The sequence below is a fragment of the Erpetoichthys calabaricus genome, chromosome 10 (assembly GCF_900747795.2).
Source record: "Erpetoichthys calabaricus chromosome 10, fErpCal1.3, whole genome shotgun sequence".
Taxonomy (NCBI): Eukaryota; Metazoa; Chordata; class Cladistia; order Polypteriformes; family Polypteridae; genus Erpetoichthys; species Erpetoichthys calabaricus.
Genome location: NC_041403.2, coordinates 90,497,740 through 90,515,870, shown reverse-complemented (window position 1 = coordinate 90,515,870; position 18,131 = coordinate 90,497,740). Strand labels below are relative to the sequence as shown.

General features: G+C 37.2%; 1 protein-coding gene across 2 annotated transcripts in view; it reads right to left on the bottom strand.

Moving 5' to 3' along the window:
• Window positions 1-13,656: 13,656 nt before the first annotated feature.
• Window positions 13,657-18,131, bottom strand: part of rbbp8l (retinoblastoma binding protein 8-like) — an 81,571-nt gene continuing 77,096 nt past the window's right edge. For both annotated transcript variants that reach the window (XM_028811572.2, XM_028811573.2), the window contains exon 15: window positions 13,657-16,254. The gene's annotated coding sequence lies outside the window, so the exon portion shown is untranslated. The remainder of the gene's footprint in view (window positions 16,255-18,131) is intronic.

Here is an 18,131-nt window from a genome sequence, read left to right as displayed (position 1 = left end):
CTTGGTAGTAATGGGGATTGTCTACTGCTCTACTTAGAGAAATCCTGACAGCTTTTAGCTCTGAATACCACACCCACTCGTGATCTCTGTTTACACTCACTTCCATATGAAGATGGTCTCCAGCTTTCAATTAAGGTGTTTCTCTCTTTCTTTTTGTATCACCAGTAAATGTCCCTACAATTGGCTCATACCATCCTTGATAACTCTTTCCAGTGCATAAACAGATAGAGAGATTTGCAATCAACAATAAAACTATTTTACTTTAAAAACGGTAAAGTGTTTCTGTATAAGGTGAGTTCAAGCACGGGTAAAACGTGTGCCAAGGAAATCTCTAAGTCCAAAAGTTTGTTTTAAAAATATTTAGTGAAAATTAAAAGCAAATAATCCACACAAGAATAAAGAAAAAAGTAGTTACACACATAGAATTAAAGGCAAAATAGGAAAAATATATCTTCTCTAAACTTAGCTTTTCTTGAGAAACTTTAGTTATTTCTGTACTTAAAAGTTCTTTACTTCTTCTTCTATACTTAAAGATTCTTAACTTCTTATATACTTAAAGATTCTTAGCTTCTTCTTCTGTACACTATAAGCGTACGGTTCTGCACTTAAATAAGCACATTATCTTACGAGTTACTTCACACACTCAGAAGGCCCGTAGGCCCTTAAGCACGGTTTAAAACCATGTGCCCTCTACACCATACACATGGCAAGGCTGGTCACTAACTGACAATAATGTTTAGTCAGAGCTGTTAGAAATGGCAAGAATATACCAATTCAATTCTACTTATGGGGGTTATAGGAACCTCCCATAGATTTTGCATTGTCATCAAAGTAAAATATTTATGAATCTTATATAACTATGAAATGGCTCTTACAGTTTCTTTGAAACAAGTCTATTGCATATTATTAGTTGAAATCCTACAACTCTTTATTTTTGAGTAAAATTGCAGTTATGAATTTCTACCAGGGCAAACCAGTTGACTGCACCTTTATTTTGTTTATACAGTATTATTTTCAGGCAGATATTTTTATTTTCATTCAACAAACCTCCAGCATAATGTAGACTGTGGGAGGGCACTCCTATAACATCCTTGAATCCAAATAAGGGGAAGGGTAACAGAACATGGAAAGCATAAATACAACAAAATTGTGGAACATAACTAATTGTGAATTTCCCATTGGGATTAATAAAGTATCTATCTATCTATCTATCTATCTATCTATCTATCTATCTATCTATCTATCTATCTATCTATCTATCTATCTATCTATCTATCTATCTATCTATCTATCTATCTATCTAAAGACCTAACAACATAATGTGGCTTAACAATATGGGTAATGAGCTCTACATGTGTGATTTCCCTGCTCAACTACCAAAAATTTGACAACAACATTATGACCTTTGTTTTGTCTGGCTAACAATTCACCCAAGCTCAATATTGACTCCATGGGGGCTTTCAAGACCTGGCAAGTTAGCATATGTATTCATTTCCAGTGCAGAAGCCCTGACCTTAGTGAACTGGGTTAAGACCAACTTAAAGTCCCAAAAAGCAGATCAGGAGCTTCACCGATATGGCCTTGCCCCAAGCATCAGGCACCCAACTGCTGCTTGTAGTCTTTGGCTCACTCCGGCCCAAAAACAGGGAGCTGGATTTTAAAGTTCAAAATGCAATAAAAGACTCAAAATATACCAAAATGCCCTACAATGGAGAGGATAACCATAAACTTCTGACTTGCTGAAACAATCCAAACAAAAATATCTTTCTAAATGAAGAATTTATTAAGTCAGAAGGCAAAAATAAGAAATACAATAATTTTGCCTAAAAGGCAATCCAGATCCAACAAGTCCCAATACACAAACCAGAAACCAGGGCCCCAAATCCAAAACAAAATCAACAAAAAAGCAGAATATCTAAAGAAGAGGAAATACTTTTGAACTCCAAACAACACTTTTGAACAATGTGAGGGAAGCTGTCTCACCCACCAGAGTGTAAAGTTGGAGGATGGTCCCTCAGATGTGACATCATGGTGGCTCCACCTCTTGGGGCACCAACCACAGAACACAAAGAATATATACAGTATAAACTTGAAGTTACAGTACATGCAATCCAAATGATAAACTAACATTATAGAAATGACATATAAACATGAAAAATAGTCATTCAAAAATAACAAAATGAGAAATATATAAATATATATATATATATATAAATAAAAATAAATATATTATAAATATATATATATATATGAGCGGGTCCAGATGGAGTATCGCCACGAATGCTGAAGGTCTGTGCATCGGAGCTGGGGGGTCCTCTACAGCACATCTTCAACCTGAGCCTGGAACAGGGGAGAGTCCCGAGGCTTTGGAAAACATCTTGCATCACCCCAGTCCCAAAGGTATCACGTCCTAGTGAGCTGAATGACTTCCGGCCTGTTGCTCTGACATCACATGTGATGAAGGCCATGGAGAGGCTGCTGCTTCACCACCTGAGGCCACAGGTTCAACACGCCCTCGACCCTCTGCAGTTTGCATATCATGAGAAGGTGGGAGCAGAGGATACCATCATCTATATGCTACACCAATCCCTCTCCCACTTGGACAGAGGCAGTGGTGCTGTAAGAATTATGTTTCTAGACTTCTCTAGCGCCTTCAACACAATCCAACCTCTGCTCCTTAGGGACAAGCTGACAGAGATGGGAGTAGATTCATACCTCGTGGCATGGATCGTGGACTATCTTAAAGACAGACCTCAGTATGTGCGTCTCGGGAACTGCACGTCTGACATTGTGGTCAGCAACACAGGAGTGCCACAGGGGACTGTACTTTCTCCGGTCCTGTTCAGCCTATATACATCGGACTTCCAATACAACTCGGAGTCCTGCCATGTGCAAAAGTTTGCTGACGACACTGCTATCGTGGGCTGCATCAGGAATGGGCAGGAGGAGGAGTATAGGGACCTAATCAAGGACTTTGTTAAATGGTGCGACTCAAACCACCTACACCTGAACACCAGCAAAACCAAGGAGCTGGTGGTGGATTTTAGGAGGCCCAGACCCTTCATGGACCCCGTGATCATCAGAGGTGACTGTGTGCAGATGGTGCAGACCTATAAATACCTGGGAGTGCAGCTGGATGATAAATTAGACTGGACTGCCAATACTGATGCTCTGTGTAAGAAAGGTCATAGCCGGTTATACTTCCTTAGAAGGCTGGCGTCCTTCAACATCTGCAGTAAGATGCTGCCGATGTTCTATCAGGCGGTTGTGGCGAGCGCCCTCTTCTACGCAGTGGTGTGCTGGGGAGGCAGCATTAAGAAGAAGGACGCCTCACGCCTGGACAAACTGGTGAGGAAGGCAGGCTCTATTGTTGGCATGGAGCTGGACAGCTTGACATCTGTGGCAGAGCGACGGGCGCTCAGCAGTGTCATCTCCAGACAGAAGAGCAGCTTCAGCGAGAGAGTGCTGTCACTGTCCTGCTCCACTGACAGACTGAGAAGATTGTTCCTCCCCCAAACTATGTGACTCTTCAATTCCACCCAGGGGGGTAAACATTAACGTTATTGTCAGTTTTTACCTGCATTGTTATCAATCTTTAATTTTATATTGTTTTTTGTATCAGTATGCTGCTGCTGGAGTATGTGAATTTCCCCTTGGGATTAATAAAGTATCTATCTATCTATCTATCTATCTATCTATCTATCTATCTATCTATCTATCTATCTATCTATCTATCTATCTATCTATCTATCTATCTATCTATCTATCTATCTATCTATCTATCTAAAAGAGGAATGAACCCTGGGTGAAACAGCACTGATTACCATTTACAGGAAACCAGATAAACTGTCCTCCCTAATAATTGAGATGAATCAGACACACTGCTTTCATGTGATTTGGAGGACTCCTAATATTTTAATGAGAATTCCTACTGCCTTTAACTATCTGGCTTAGAGTCTTGCAAGGCACTGGGTTTGTCTTTTAGCACCCCGTGGTGGTTAAAAATAGATCTGCTACCTGCATTTCTTTTACAATGGTGTGTTTTAAAAGCTGCTGCAGGAAAAACGATACAGTTACGTACTGTATACATCTCTAGTGCATGAGAAGGGGAACACTGACTTCTTTGCTTTAAAATTGTAAATACTACAACAATTGAACATTGACAACTGCCATGTTCTATTCATTGACCTATTTCCTGTGCATTCAAGAAACTTAGCAAATACACATTGTTGTTGCAAAACAAATTCTTGAAGAAGAAAATCAGTTGTTAATTGAAGCACTTTAGTACTGCTACATTTTAACTTTTCATTTGCCTGAATTAATGTAGTTCTATTTGTACATGCTGTTACAGCTTAGATGTTTAAATAAAAAAAAAACATTTATTTAAAAAACAGCTCTGTGAAAGTCTCAAAAGTTATAAAAACATTTTCGTACCCAACTTGCTTACTGACAAAGTGAAGGGGAAACTTTAAATTCAAGGAAATTGGTTTCACTCAGATAAACTCAGTCAGTTCCAGTCAGACAATTTTGTTCTCACTTTTTGCTCGATATTAACTTGCTTTTTTGAAAGAAAAAGGAAGGATGATTCTATTTATGAATTTCCTCTTTGTTTGAAAACAGTACAAACGATTCAGATTACCCATGAGATTAAATTTATGTATTCAGGAAGTGTGCCTGTGATCAGTCAACTTCTAAAAACTGAATCTGTGCTGAAATGCTAGGCTCAGAGGCTGTTTGCTGTAAGTACAGATGTCATTTGTTATTTAAAAAATATTACATTTATAATATTGAATCTTTACACTTACAATGCTGATGGAGTTTTGTGCAATTATTATTCTGATGTCTTCTTCATGCTAGCATTAACAAGTTTTGATTTACATATTTGCTCAGTTTTCCACAAATGACTAATGAAATTAATCATCATGGGCATAATTATTCATCCATCCTTTTTAATGTATGTCTAATTCTATTCAAAGGTGTGGGGGCCTAGAGTCTTTCCAAACAGTACAGATACAACCTTTGCAGGACACATTCACCAACACACCCACAGTGGGGCAGTTTAGAGGTTTCCAATTAATCTAACATGCATATGGGAAGAAAACCAGCACAGAAATGTTTCCTGAGACTGTGAGACAGCATTGCTGACTTTTGTGCTACTGTTGTGTACATGTAAAAACTATTTGTAAATAAAATGTAATTAATGTTAGTAGACAGTAAGAATAAAAAATTAAACATGCAAAACAGGAATTAAACTTCTCGTGCAATTAAGGAATTTCAGTTTCCATTAGTAACTTGCTTGGGCAGTTGGTTCTTGAGTTCTTGAAAATTCTTTGCTAGTTGTAGTAATCATACTGCGAAGACATGTGATATTCTATATGGTGTTCCATAAGGATTTATCCTCGGTCCGCTGCTCTTTTCTATCTACATGATTCCATTAGGTCAGATTATCTCAAGGCATTACATGAGCTACCATAGCTATGTTGATGACACACAACTGTATTTATCAATAGCACCTGATGACCCCGACTCTCTTGGTTCACTGACCCAATGTCTTACTTGTGTTTCTGAGTGGATGAGTAGTAAGAGAAAACAAAAATCTTAGTTATTGGCAAAAATGGATATAGTGAGAGTTTTAGAAATAAACTTGATCCATTAAGCTGAAAAGTCAAGACGCAGGTAAAGAATTAGGGGCAATTATTGACTCTGACCTAATTTTTAAATCACATATTAATCAGATTTCCAGGACAGCATTTTTTCACTTAAGGAATAGAGCAAAGGGTAGATCCCTTATAACTTTGCAAAATGCTGAAAAATTAGTTCACACTTTTGTTTTTAGTCAATTAGATTACTGTAGTGCACTCCTTACAGGACTACTCAAGAAAAACATCAAATGGTTCCAACTAGTGCAGAACGCAGCTGCCAGAATCTTAACTAGGAAAAAAAAATATGAAGACATCTCTCCAGTTTTGATGTCATTACAATGGTTACCCGTGCCATTCAGAATTGACTTTAAAATACTGCTTATGGTTTACAAAGCCTTAAATATCTGAATATTAATCCTATATTTTGGCATGCCTGTCACCTTACACTCCAAAGCGTAAGCTTAGATCTTCAAATGAATGTCTGCTTGTAATTCCAAGAGCTAAACTTAAAAGAAGTGGTGAGGCAGCCTTCTGTTGTTATGCACCTAAAATATGGAATAGCCTATCGATTGAAATTCGCCAGGCTAATATGGTGGAGCACTTTAATAAACTACTAAAAACCCATTATTTTAACATTCCTTTCTCATAGCTACATTTTAGTGTATGCCTGTTAAACTATATGTGCATTGAATTATCATTTTCATCAAGGCTCTGAAGTCCATACTAATTCCTTTCTCTGCTGTTCTTTTTCCATTTTTTCTGTGTTGGTGATCTGCACCACCACCACCTGATCAAAGCACCGTAATGTTCATTGGTGGATTGAAGGCAGTATGTCCACATGACCATCATCATCTAATTCTTTCACATGAAGCTTGAAAACCACGAGGACTGATTGAGATTTATGTTAGGTAGAATGCCCAGTGGGTTCTGGGTGGTCTTGTGGCCTCGGAACCCCTGCAGATTTTGTTTTTTTTTTCTTCTTTTTTTTAATTTTATCTGTCCTCCTGGTCATCTGACCTTACTTCATTCTTTGTTACTTAGTATTGCCTAATTTTATTTTTCATGTAAACTTTTCTTTCTTCATCTTGTAAAGCACTTTGGGCTACACCATTTGTATGAAAATGTGCTATATAAATAAATGTTGTTGTTGTTAATTTGTAGCTAATACTGAGTTAGAATGTAATTCCAATTGGTCTTCCCTTATTAAACTGGAGAATTCAATTAAACATGTTCCTGTTATTCTGGTAAAAACAATCATAATATGTGGAAATAGTTACTAAAATAAGTGTTTAAGTTAGTTAAGTTTAGTTAAGATAAAATGTAATTAGCAAATAAATGTATTTAGAGACTTGAAGGGTGCAAATCACACAGTAACGTGTCACATGCATGAGCATAGTTTGTCCCTTCCAGAGTTTTAAATAATGGGTACACAGGGGAAGGAATTAATTGCTGCTCATCAGACCTAACAACTCTTCATTTCTGCCCTCAGCCTGGAAGACCTTGACCAACCTGGTGGGCAGTGATATTATCTGAAACTTCCTCAATTCCACCTCTTCTGGTCTTTCCACCATTTAATGACACTGTTCTAATTCACCATGGTCAGTTGTGATCAGCTCAGGAATCAGACACACATGTGTGGATCAGCCATGAGTGCTATTTTTTGTGTGAAATTAAACCAAAACTCAACACTACATTATTAAAAGGGAAAGCTACTTTTTGATTTCCTACTCTCCTCATTCTGAAGATTAAACATGACAGTTATGAAGCCACATCACTGTAAATTTAAACAGTTTGCTTACATTGCATTTGTATGCTTTTGGACTGATTATTCACCAGATTGTGTTTGTTCAAATTGTTCAACTGGTAAATTGGCAGGGTTGTGGTGGTATGGGATAGGAACACAAAAGAAAGCTACTGTGGTCAAATCTCCTTGCATCCTTTGCCCTTTTTATAGACATTAGAGAGTAGATGAGCCTGTCTCTCTCTGCCTTTATTACCTCTCTTTTCTGGGGCATAAGATGTTCTTTAGGCATCTTTGTCCTGAGCCATCTTCTCCAGACTGCCCCCAAGTGTACCCCATCCTCTTAGCATCTGCCTCCATGTCATGCCATCAAGAGTTTTTCTTTTCCTCTTTCCCTGGGGGCTCTGGGTAATGGCTTGTTTGGTGGTGCTAGAAGCTGGTTTGAGGATGGCCTATTCACCTCCATTGTTGCTGGAGGATTCCTTCCTTCACTGGAACAGCTCTTAGTTGCTGATGGTATCACGCTAGTGTATCTGGAGAATTTTTTTCAGACAAGTGTTGATAAACATCTGGATTTTATTATTGTTGGTAGTTGTATTCCTCCATATCTTTGCTCTAATAAGGAGAACTGACTTCATGTTGATATTGAACAGTCTAATCTTAACTGTGATAGACAGGTGCCTGGAGCCTTAAATGTTCCTTAGTTATAGAAAAAACGCCCTTACCTTGCCACATCTAGTGTCTACATTTGCTACCAAGGTAGGCAAAGCTTTCCTCCTCCTCCTCCTCTAGCAGTTGAGTAGAAACAAGTAAACTCTTATATCGTAAAGTTGGACAAAGAAAGGACCAAAGCTCCACACATTTCTTAAATTTCAAGTCGCTCCCAGGAAAAGTAACATACAATTTCAAAATTATAACATATTTTTGCCATCTGTGTGTGTCACGTCATTGCTGATCCTGATTGATTCCTCTGCCTAATGTCTCTTTCGTGTTTCCAATCAGAACTCAGTATTGCTAATGAACTTTAACATGTCATAAACTTTCCCTCTATTCATATCTTTAACACAAGCATACAGATTCAGTAGAGTTTCAGTGGAGTTTCTTTACATCATGACTGAAAGAAACAGTTTAGATGGTAATCAAGGTAATTCAGGAAATGTGCCTTTCAAGGTTAATATTTTCATTAAGACTTATTATAAAATAGTGTGCCTGTGAGTCTGGTGAGTGTCTTATGGGAACCTACATGAAGGAACATGATGAGGAAGGAATAGTGTTTGCATTGTTTCTTTGTTCAAAACTACCATTTCTATCTACAGTCAACTGGAAGTCCCATCTGTTCCTGAGTTGCTAAACTCTACTCCTTCTGGTCAGGCTACAAGACCACCAAAGGCCAGAAGACAGTCATCAGTTGACCACAAGACATCCTTCAGCATTATGGGATAGCAACTGAGGAAGATATAACATCCTTTCATTTTTTTTGCATCAAACCTTTTTTGTGACAATTCATTTCACCTTTAAGTGGGCTTTCCAAGTTCGTACCCAAAGTCTACTCATGAATTTTGTTTTTTTTTTGACTAATGCATTTCTAAATCAGCTCATATTATATACTTACAGAGGTACTTTCCACTGACTGTTTCATAAATGAACATCAAAGTGTTATTTTAATGAGAAAAATGTTAGAAGGTTAAATTCACTATTAATAGCAATGTGCGCTAATGGATATTCACAAAACACTCTGGCTATAGTTGTCAGTTATTATTATACTTAAAATGAATATTTTCTAGTATTCTGGTAGTTTTGACTCACATGCCCATGCTAAAAAGGTGATAGAGGTTTAGCTTAATCATTGTTACCTATAGGGAAAAATTAAAATGTGTGGAACTAGACCCAGACACAGACAAGGCAGACATGTTTTAATCACCACCACACGTTTATTTACACAACTATTATTTACAAAGTCTTTAAGTGCTCCACAAACCCCAATCTCCCCCAAAGTCCAGGCCAACCACACTTTGCCTTCTTTGGACCGCCTCCTTCTCTCTTTCTCTCTGACCTCATCCTGCTTCCACCCAACTCCAGCCTCGAAAGAAGGGAGGCGGCCCCTTTTATCCATACCCGGATGTGCTCTAGATGTGCACCGGCAATCTTCCACCCGACACGCCCCAGTGTGGTGGAAGTGCCGGCTGTCTCCCCGGAAGCACTCCGGGTGTTCCCTCTCTTCTTCCCCCCAGCACTTCCTGGTGAGGCGGAAGTGCTGGGGTCCAGGGTCCATCAGGCACGGGGACGCCCCCTGGCGGTGACTGCGGGCCCCTACAGGGTTGAGCTTCTAAGCCCTGTACCTGTGGCCAACAATACAACCAGGGCGGTCGCCTCCTCATGGTCTGGAGGAGGCATGTCTCTCCCGTGCCACAAGTGAAAATTGCAAAATGCTGTAAATCCCAAAATCTTTACCAAATTAACAAAACTCAAACCCTCCTTATCTGCAAGCAGGTTTATCTTTACATTTTAATGGTGGTTCAAAAGTCCTGTCACTGCCAGAAATAATCTTCCTCTGTTGGGCCCTTCAGCAAGGTCCTTAACCTAAAAATTGCTCCAGGGGTGTTGTACAATAGCTGACCCTGTGCTCTGACCTTCAACGTTTGTGCAAAAAGAACATGTCCTATTGGGGATTACGTTAAATTGGTTAGTCTTGCTTTCTTATGCTTTCATGAATCTGGGCACACTATTTAGCTAGATCATTTTTGTAATCATTATTACTACCTGCCTGAAGAAGGGGCGTCAGTTGCCTCAAAAGCTTACACATTGTAATTGGTTCAGTTAGCCAATAAAAGGTTTAATTTTGCTTGAGTTCGCATTGCATCCATAATGGTTAACATGGTACAACACCCTACTACTGTTAAAAACCAGAAGCTGATTTTACATAAAAACAATACTTCCTTCATATATCAATTGTGCAGAAATGAAAAAAGGAGTGAGGGAGAAGGAATTTGTGACAAGTTGGAATTGATGAAAATTCATTGTGAGCCTGGTCTTCATTTTTATAGAACAATGTAACAATACTTCATTCTTAATTTAATCTGATAACTGTGTATATTATTTTGATAATATATTTTGCCTGCAATAATCTTTTTATCTCTGCACTGTAAATCAGTTATTTAAAAACAATATTTCAGAAGTTTTCAGCAGATTTTTTTTACCACATTTACTATTGTTATTTTTCAAAACAAATTACAAACACCAAAGGAAAAGACAAGTAAAATGTTTAGGACACAAGAAATCAACAGAAAAATATACCCAGGTAATAATTATCTAACCTGCAATGTCCACTTCTTTCCTAAATTCCATTTGTTGGCCGAGTCACAGTGAAGAAGTTTAGGAGGTCATCACCAGAAGCTCATTGTGCCTTTTACAGTTTTGGCAGAGCCATGTTTGTGTGATCTTCAAGGTTTGATTTTGGAAAGCATGTTATTAAACATGGGAACACGGTGGCGCAGTGCTTGTTCATGTCTCACGCAAGAGGCTTGCTGCGCCATGCGCGACCTTCAATGAAATAATTTATCACAGCAGTACTGTCTCTTTCAAACGTACTAACCTCCAATTCCTGTCCTTACTTTTCTTTCTCCAAAAACCCAATCGCCACACAATCAGCTATGTAATAGACGTGAAGCCATTTGTAAGCTTAGAACACAGATTCTTCAAAACTTTTAAGGAACATTGAAATATCTTCGTAGTACATGTTTAATTATTCTATCCGTCTATCCTTTCAGTGTCGCGTCACTGCAAGAATACAACGCAATGCAGGAACAATCCCTGAACTAGCTAGCGCTGCGGCACCGTGTCCTCACATGTTTAATTATTAACAATACAGATTATTTAAATGTAGTTAAAGTTTTATCTGTATAATATAATCAACATATTTTGCTGCATTTCATCTTAAAAATGATATCGTCATCATATGTAAATACACGCTTTATAAAGTGACGCAGGTTGTGCAATATTATAACTGTACTGCAAGTGTACAGTGAGGTAATTGTACTTATAAGTACAAACAGTTCTACAAGGAGCACTTGATGGACTGATTGAGTGCGTTTATAGTTCTTGTGATGAAACTTTTTCTAAACTGCGAAGTCCGTACAGGGAAGTCTCTGAAGCATTTTGCCGTGGCTAAGGCAGTGTCTGCTTTATGCTGTGTACCGATAATTCTCTTTCCGATCAGCTGCTGCTGTGATTCCACGCTCAGATACAGTGATATAAATACTCCGAGTGGTGCAGTGAGAGTAATATGGAAAAAGATGATCTGCTGTGGCAACCCTTAACGGGAGCAGCTGAAAGAAGAAGAAGATGCAATGAGAGTTACAACGCTAAAGCAGTTATGGTATTTGGAATACTATGGCTATTCCCTGGACCATTATATTGCTGCAGGTTAATTACAATCAGATGCATTACACTAATAAACAATATGCAGTTACTTTCAGTTTATTTATAAAGCCGCGTCAGGAATGTGGATCTAAGAAAGAAAGGGTGACCACACAGGAACAGTAGCATTGCTTTGATGCTGGGTGCCTCCAGTCTGCAAAACCGAGCGTAGAAATTGCGTACGCCAAGGTATGAGGTACTGTGGAAATGTGCGTGGCTTTACACCAAGTTTAGGTTTTATACATCGCGATTTGAGCATGGAAACGTTTGTACGCAACATTTCTGTGTGTACGTACCGTTTATACATGAGGCCCCAGATGTGTGACACATGTGACGTCATTGGCATGACGATATAAAAAGTCAGCACCATGCACTTCCTGGTCAACCAAGATTGCAGATAGATCCTGGAAAGAGAGCACACAAAATATGATGGTTAGTGTTTCCTGGAAAAGAGCTGTTGGCTGCGTAATTCAACTTCAATTTAGAATTTTTGTGTTGGGCTTCACCACAGATTGTTTTGACTTCCTGAATACAGGCTTTGCTTAAAAGTTCAATTAACATTTCCTCTTGTTCTTAGTTATCCTTTGCTAGTAACATTTCATTGGCAGAATAAGGTCACTGGAGCTATGAGACAGCAGCTCTTTTCATTGTGAAACATTCCTACCAGAAGCATACTATTCATTTTTAGAACCAACTCTTTCCATTACAGTGACTTGGACAGTGGGACAGACCCAGGAGAATCAAGTAGAAAGCAAGCTGAACATTACAAGGAAATAAAATTAGATTTGTTACAGATCCTTTACATTGTCACACATGTGAGCACGGGAGGCAGCTGAATGGCTTAAATAAGTATAATGGTACGCCGGAACAGGGAGTGACATTGTACACTAACATCTTCTCTCTTTCCTCCTCTGCAGACCCACGGAGGGAAATCCAACCTGATTGTCCTGACCTCATTTCCAGTTCCACACTCAAGAGACAAACCCCTTATGGTCATCTCGCTATATAAACACCATCTTGTTCACTATACTTCAGTTTTGTTTTGGACTTGCTCTGTAAAGATTGCTATATTGCATAATTTTTTGCATTTTTTTTAAGTATACAGGGTGGACACCCCAAACTTTAATATTTCTACTAATAACAATAAACTATATAGTTTATTAATGCCTGCAGTGATGAGATAAGAAATTTATCCTGAGTTTCATAGATTGCTTCTGAAGCATAGTTATTTTTTTGAGATGTGTTCTGTTGTCATGATTTGCTTCCAAATAAATTATAATAAATAAAAAAAAAAATTAATTAATTAAAAATAAAAAGAAATGTCAACATTTTTTGATTACTAATAACATATCCTTTCATCATCTAACTCACTTACGTAATTGATGGTTATGAGCATTGTGTACAAGGTGGGAACAAGCCCTGGATTGGATTCCAATTTATCACAGGACAAACTCTTGGAACCATCTAAAGTTCACTCATGCCAGGTCAATTTTTGACATATTAGGAAAACTGATTTACCTAGAGAAAAAGCTACACAGACATGAGACAAGAAATCAGTGCCTGGGCTGGCATTTGAGCTCAGGGCTTTGGAGATTTGAGGCCGTAACACAAACCACTGCATCACAGAGCACAAACGATCGTCATATTCAGCAATGTATGACCACGTTTGTCAAGATGAATTCAAGTAGTCCTGAAAGTATATTAGTGCACAGTGTACAAAATGTAAATAAAACTTAATTGACATCATAATTCTGCAACCTGTTCAAATAAAAGTAAATGATAACTTTAAACTAAGATTGTTTTTTTCTTTTTAATGTCAAATTATTTTAAAAAACAAGAATTAGATCTAACAAGAAATTAAAAGTAAAATTTCTTATTTATTGTGCAATCACTCTGATTTAGTGCCATGTTTCTTACACTTAATGTACATTTAAAATCCTACTGAGAAATAAATCAGTTATTCCTAGGATAATTTCAACAAAATTAATTGTTAGTCTATTCACATATGCTTCCATGCCCTGCCATATACTGGTGTAAAATTTGATTTAAAAAAAACACACACACAAAACATATACATTAAAAAGATAAACCCCTTGTGCTATACGTTCAAGCAGGATTAAGCTGCCAGTGTGCCACCCAACATGTCACTCCACTTGCATTCAGCTCATAATGAGAGTTATTGCATGTTCCTCAGCTAAAGTCCCCTCTTCTGTATTAGTGCTTACATGCTGCCACCCATCTACCTTCTTCTGGTTATGACACCAGTGTGATGGGGTTTCTTTCAGATAACTACCAAAATTTGAACCTTACACTAACAGTAACTGCAACAGAGTGAAAGAAGCAAACAAACAGTTTTATTGCTAATTCTGTGACATCATTGTGTGTCATTTTTGTGTTTGTTTCTTCATGGTTGCCATTTGTTATGATCTGGGTTTATTTTTATTTTTCCCAACCCTCTTTCAAGTTATCTCTGTTCCTTTTACTTCCCAAAATGGGCTTTTGAAGCATGTTTAATTTAATTTTACCAATTATTTTTGTGAAAGAAATATACTTAATGAAGTTGAAATATTTGTATGTCTTTCATGGCACCATCTTTGTTTTGATAAGGTGGAGCCATTTTTGTCATTGTTACTTTCCTTTAAAAATGTCAAAAAATTACCCAAAACGTTACTGTTTGTGTTTTTGCTTTGACTTTATAGTAAAAAATAACTCTGCGCTTTGAATTTTTGAACTGTAGCTTAGGTTTTTGGTCTTGACACTATTTAGATCTAACTCTTTGCTTTCAAACTTGGCTAGGGTTTTCAAGTTATGTCCAATATTCTGGTCCCTTTTTTTTCTTAAAATTGCCCCTGGGGGCAGTACAATTACACTTTTGTGTTTCTACATTACTTAGAAGCCCCATTTTGTGTGTCTGGTCTATGACGCTGTGTACTTTCTAGACATGTAATGCACATGTCTTGTGATCTGTGACATCAAGGCAACCATGACTAACTATGTGACTTTTTGCCTTAAGTAGAGATCTGAAATATTTTAGAAAAGACTGCAAAAAAAAACAAAACAAAAAAAATTAAAGAAAGACTTTTTAGGGTTTTGAACTTTTGTCTGGCTTTTTCCTTCTGGCTTTACTTTTGATGCTTTGACTATTGTTTATTCCTAGGTCTCAGCATTCTGATGGCAAACTCAAAGGCTTGTTGGCATTTCCGTCACCCCAATTCAATCAATTACAAACATAATAAGGTTATGGAACTGTAAGGTGGTGGGACTGTTATATGACTTTCGTCTTACACTCTTTACTCTTATGACTTGCTGTTATTGTATAACATTACTGGACCAAAGCATCAAAATTACAGAATTTGATTTTAAACGCCTCCCTGCTGTAAGACAGTTCCATGCTGGAGTTCATAGTTACAGTATGACTATGAAGTAACTGGCCTTATCAAAGACTGAAGAAAGATCAGCTTACGGAATATTGCATTAGCTTATAATGATACTTTGACTTCAGACCCTTGGACTGAAGCACATGTCAGTTTGTATTCAAATCGAGAATATGCTGATTACTGATAGAGTCTCCATCACTGAATTTTGTCCTCACTTTGTCCACAATTCAAAAACTTTCTGAAGGTGCAGAAATAACAGGATTAATTTTAGAGGCTGCCCTAAAGCAAACTGCTTCCATGCCATCATTCAAACTCATGACGTTGTCCTAACTCACTAATTGTGAACAGAAAGTGCTCATCTAGCTTAAAACGCTAACATTCCTTTTGACTGGCAGGCTGCTAATGCATTTGACTACAGGGGGTTGTTACACAGAAATTATTAGGAGTAAATCTAATATACAAGCATGTAGAAATCCACTCAGTGGACAAAGTGTTTGCATTTCCTGTATTACATTCAATAAATACATTATTAGTTTGTCAAGTAATTAGTATATTGTGCCTTTCCCACCACTATGTAATGAAAACATATATATTTTATTCAATACAGTATGTTACCCACTTGTAAAAAAAGTTTTAAATTTGTAAGAATGATTACATCTTAGTTAGGTGTAGTTTAATTATTTACCCAGGAAATACCACAAAAGGTTTAGTATAAGTCAGGAATAACATCCTAATTGGAATTTTACAACAATTTACAAGAATATGTTACAAAGTACAACAAACATATACTATAACCTTTGGAGTTTACTGCAAACATGTTGACACTGTAGTATACCACACCATTAGCTTGCAAATTATATAAGTAAAATAAAAACATATACCAGTCAGTAAAAAAAGAGATCAGGATAATGAGCAGTCCCACGGCTACCAGTTTAAAAGCTTACTGAACTGGGCAGACACTAGGGATGCAATGTTGAGGAGAACATAAATTAACAAATCTTTCTGATGCTTTTCGCTGTGGAGTGAGGAAGACAGTTGTAGTTTTTTTCAAGGAGGAAGGCATGTCTTGGGAATATACCTATAACAAACAAGAAAGATGAACACATAAGCAAATAAAGAAGTTTTTGTGGAGTATGATTTATGTGGTTATATAATGCATAATGTTTACAAGAGTGGACCCTGCTTTTTAAGTAAGCCACTTACATAATATAAAGAATGTAATGACTATATTTATTACATTTATGTTGTTTCAAAAGGCGGCCTGTGAAAACTTACTGATAAACTACAGAGTACATTCAAGATAAAAAAAATCAATAGTAAAAGATGCGTAAGTAAAGATTTATGTTTCAGCACTTATTTTTGCAGGTTGGACGTTCATGTATGGAGCTGTACTTCCTAGTGTCTCCAGCAGATGGCAGACTCATCATTACAAACATCTGTGAAATTCAAATGTTAGCCAATATGATTATTGGAATGTTGCTACAGTAATTCAAAACATTTTTTTGTTAGCTTGTCTTATGGATGGCTATTTTTTGTGAGCAAACAGTGGCAGTTGCGTCATTTCTCTTTTAGTGACAGCCTGCTTTAAGAAAACAAGGTGTACTAAGACAGAAAAAATGTTATTACAGTTGTATGGGATATCATCAAGATTGCTGTTTAATATTCTTTATTAAGAGACCCAGTAGTGTGATAGAGAGCATAATGTTTTGCAAATTGTGTTTATAAAATCTTAAAATATTCACTACAAAAATGATGAAAGTGGCATGTAGTATACAGAATGCTTCTCAGCCTGGGCTTTTAAAACAAGATTCATTGTTCAATCTTATGCTACAGCATATTATTTAATTATGCATAGTGTAACTTGTTTTCCCAAGGTGCTTTCTACTGAATTATTGCTTACTTTGTAAAATATCTTGTGATAATGATCATTGTGAATAGCGCTACATGAAATTCATTATATTTGACTGATTTATGAGATTTGCCCATGTGATTTAAGATTGTTCCCATGCAGTCTACATGTCTCTACAGTTCCTCATTAATGACATGCAGTGTTCCCCTATCAACTAGTCAATCAATGAAGTCCAAAAAAAATGAACAAACTCTCTGCTTTGTTGTCTTAAGCCCCTCCCTGTTATGCAGAATATCAAAGGTTCAGTTTCACAGTTAAATTCAGATGACTTCCTTGTATACAGTATGCTGCACTTGTGTTACACAATAATAATAATAATAATTGTACCTTTATTAAATTTTCTTCACCTACTTATTCCAGTACAGGGTAACAGGGAAATAAAGACTATCCCAATAACACTGGGTGCAAGGCTGGACTAAAACCTAGATGGAATGACAGCACATTGCAGGGCACATCCTCACATCCACACAGGCGCTGTTTACAGGTCCTGATTGACCTAACCAGAGCATCTTTGGAAGGACCTGAAGAAAGTTTGACCAGACATGAAAGAACCTGAAAAATACCGACACAGACAAGTGCCTGGGCCAGGACTTGGAGCTATGAAAGGGTAGTGCAAAACATTGCACCAGCATGCTATCCTAAAAATGATATTGTTGTTATGATTGCTGATTTTATTGTTACTGCTTTGTACCTAAAAAAGCCATGTCTAATTTATCAAAGTCCCAAAGGAAATACGAAAAATGCCAGTTTTCCTTATTTTTATGCAACAGGAACCAGCTGCAGGAGTAGGGCATGGGGAATTACAATTACAAAGCTATCATTCATTGAAACTGTGTTGTATATAGCTCCATTCACAGCCAACACCATTGTAAGGCCATTTACCAAACAAACTAGAATGCAAAACAAAGCAGAACATGATAACAAGGTAGATTTAAAGAGCATTAAACAGTCCAAGGTGTTTGAAAATGTATACACAATTAATATGATAAATTTTAAATAACTCCATTAATATTAACCAAACATTGACCTTTGTTGAATTAAGCAAA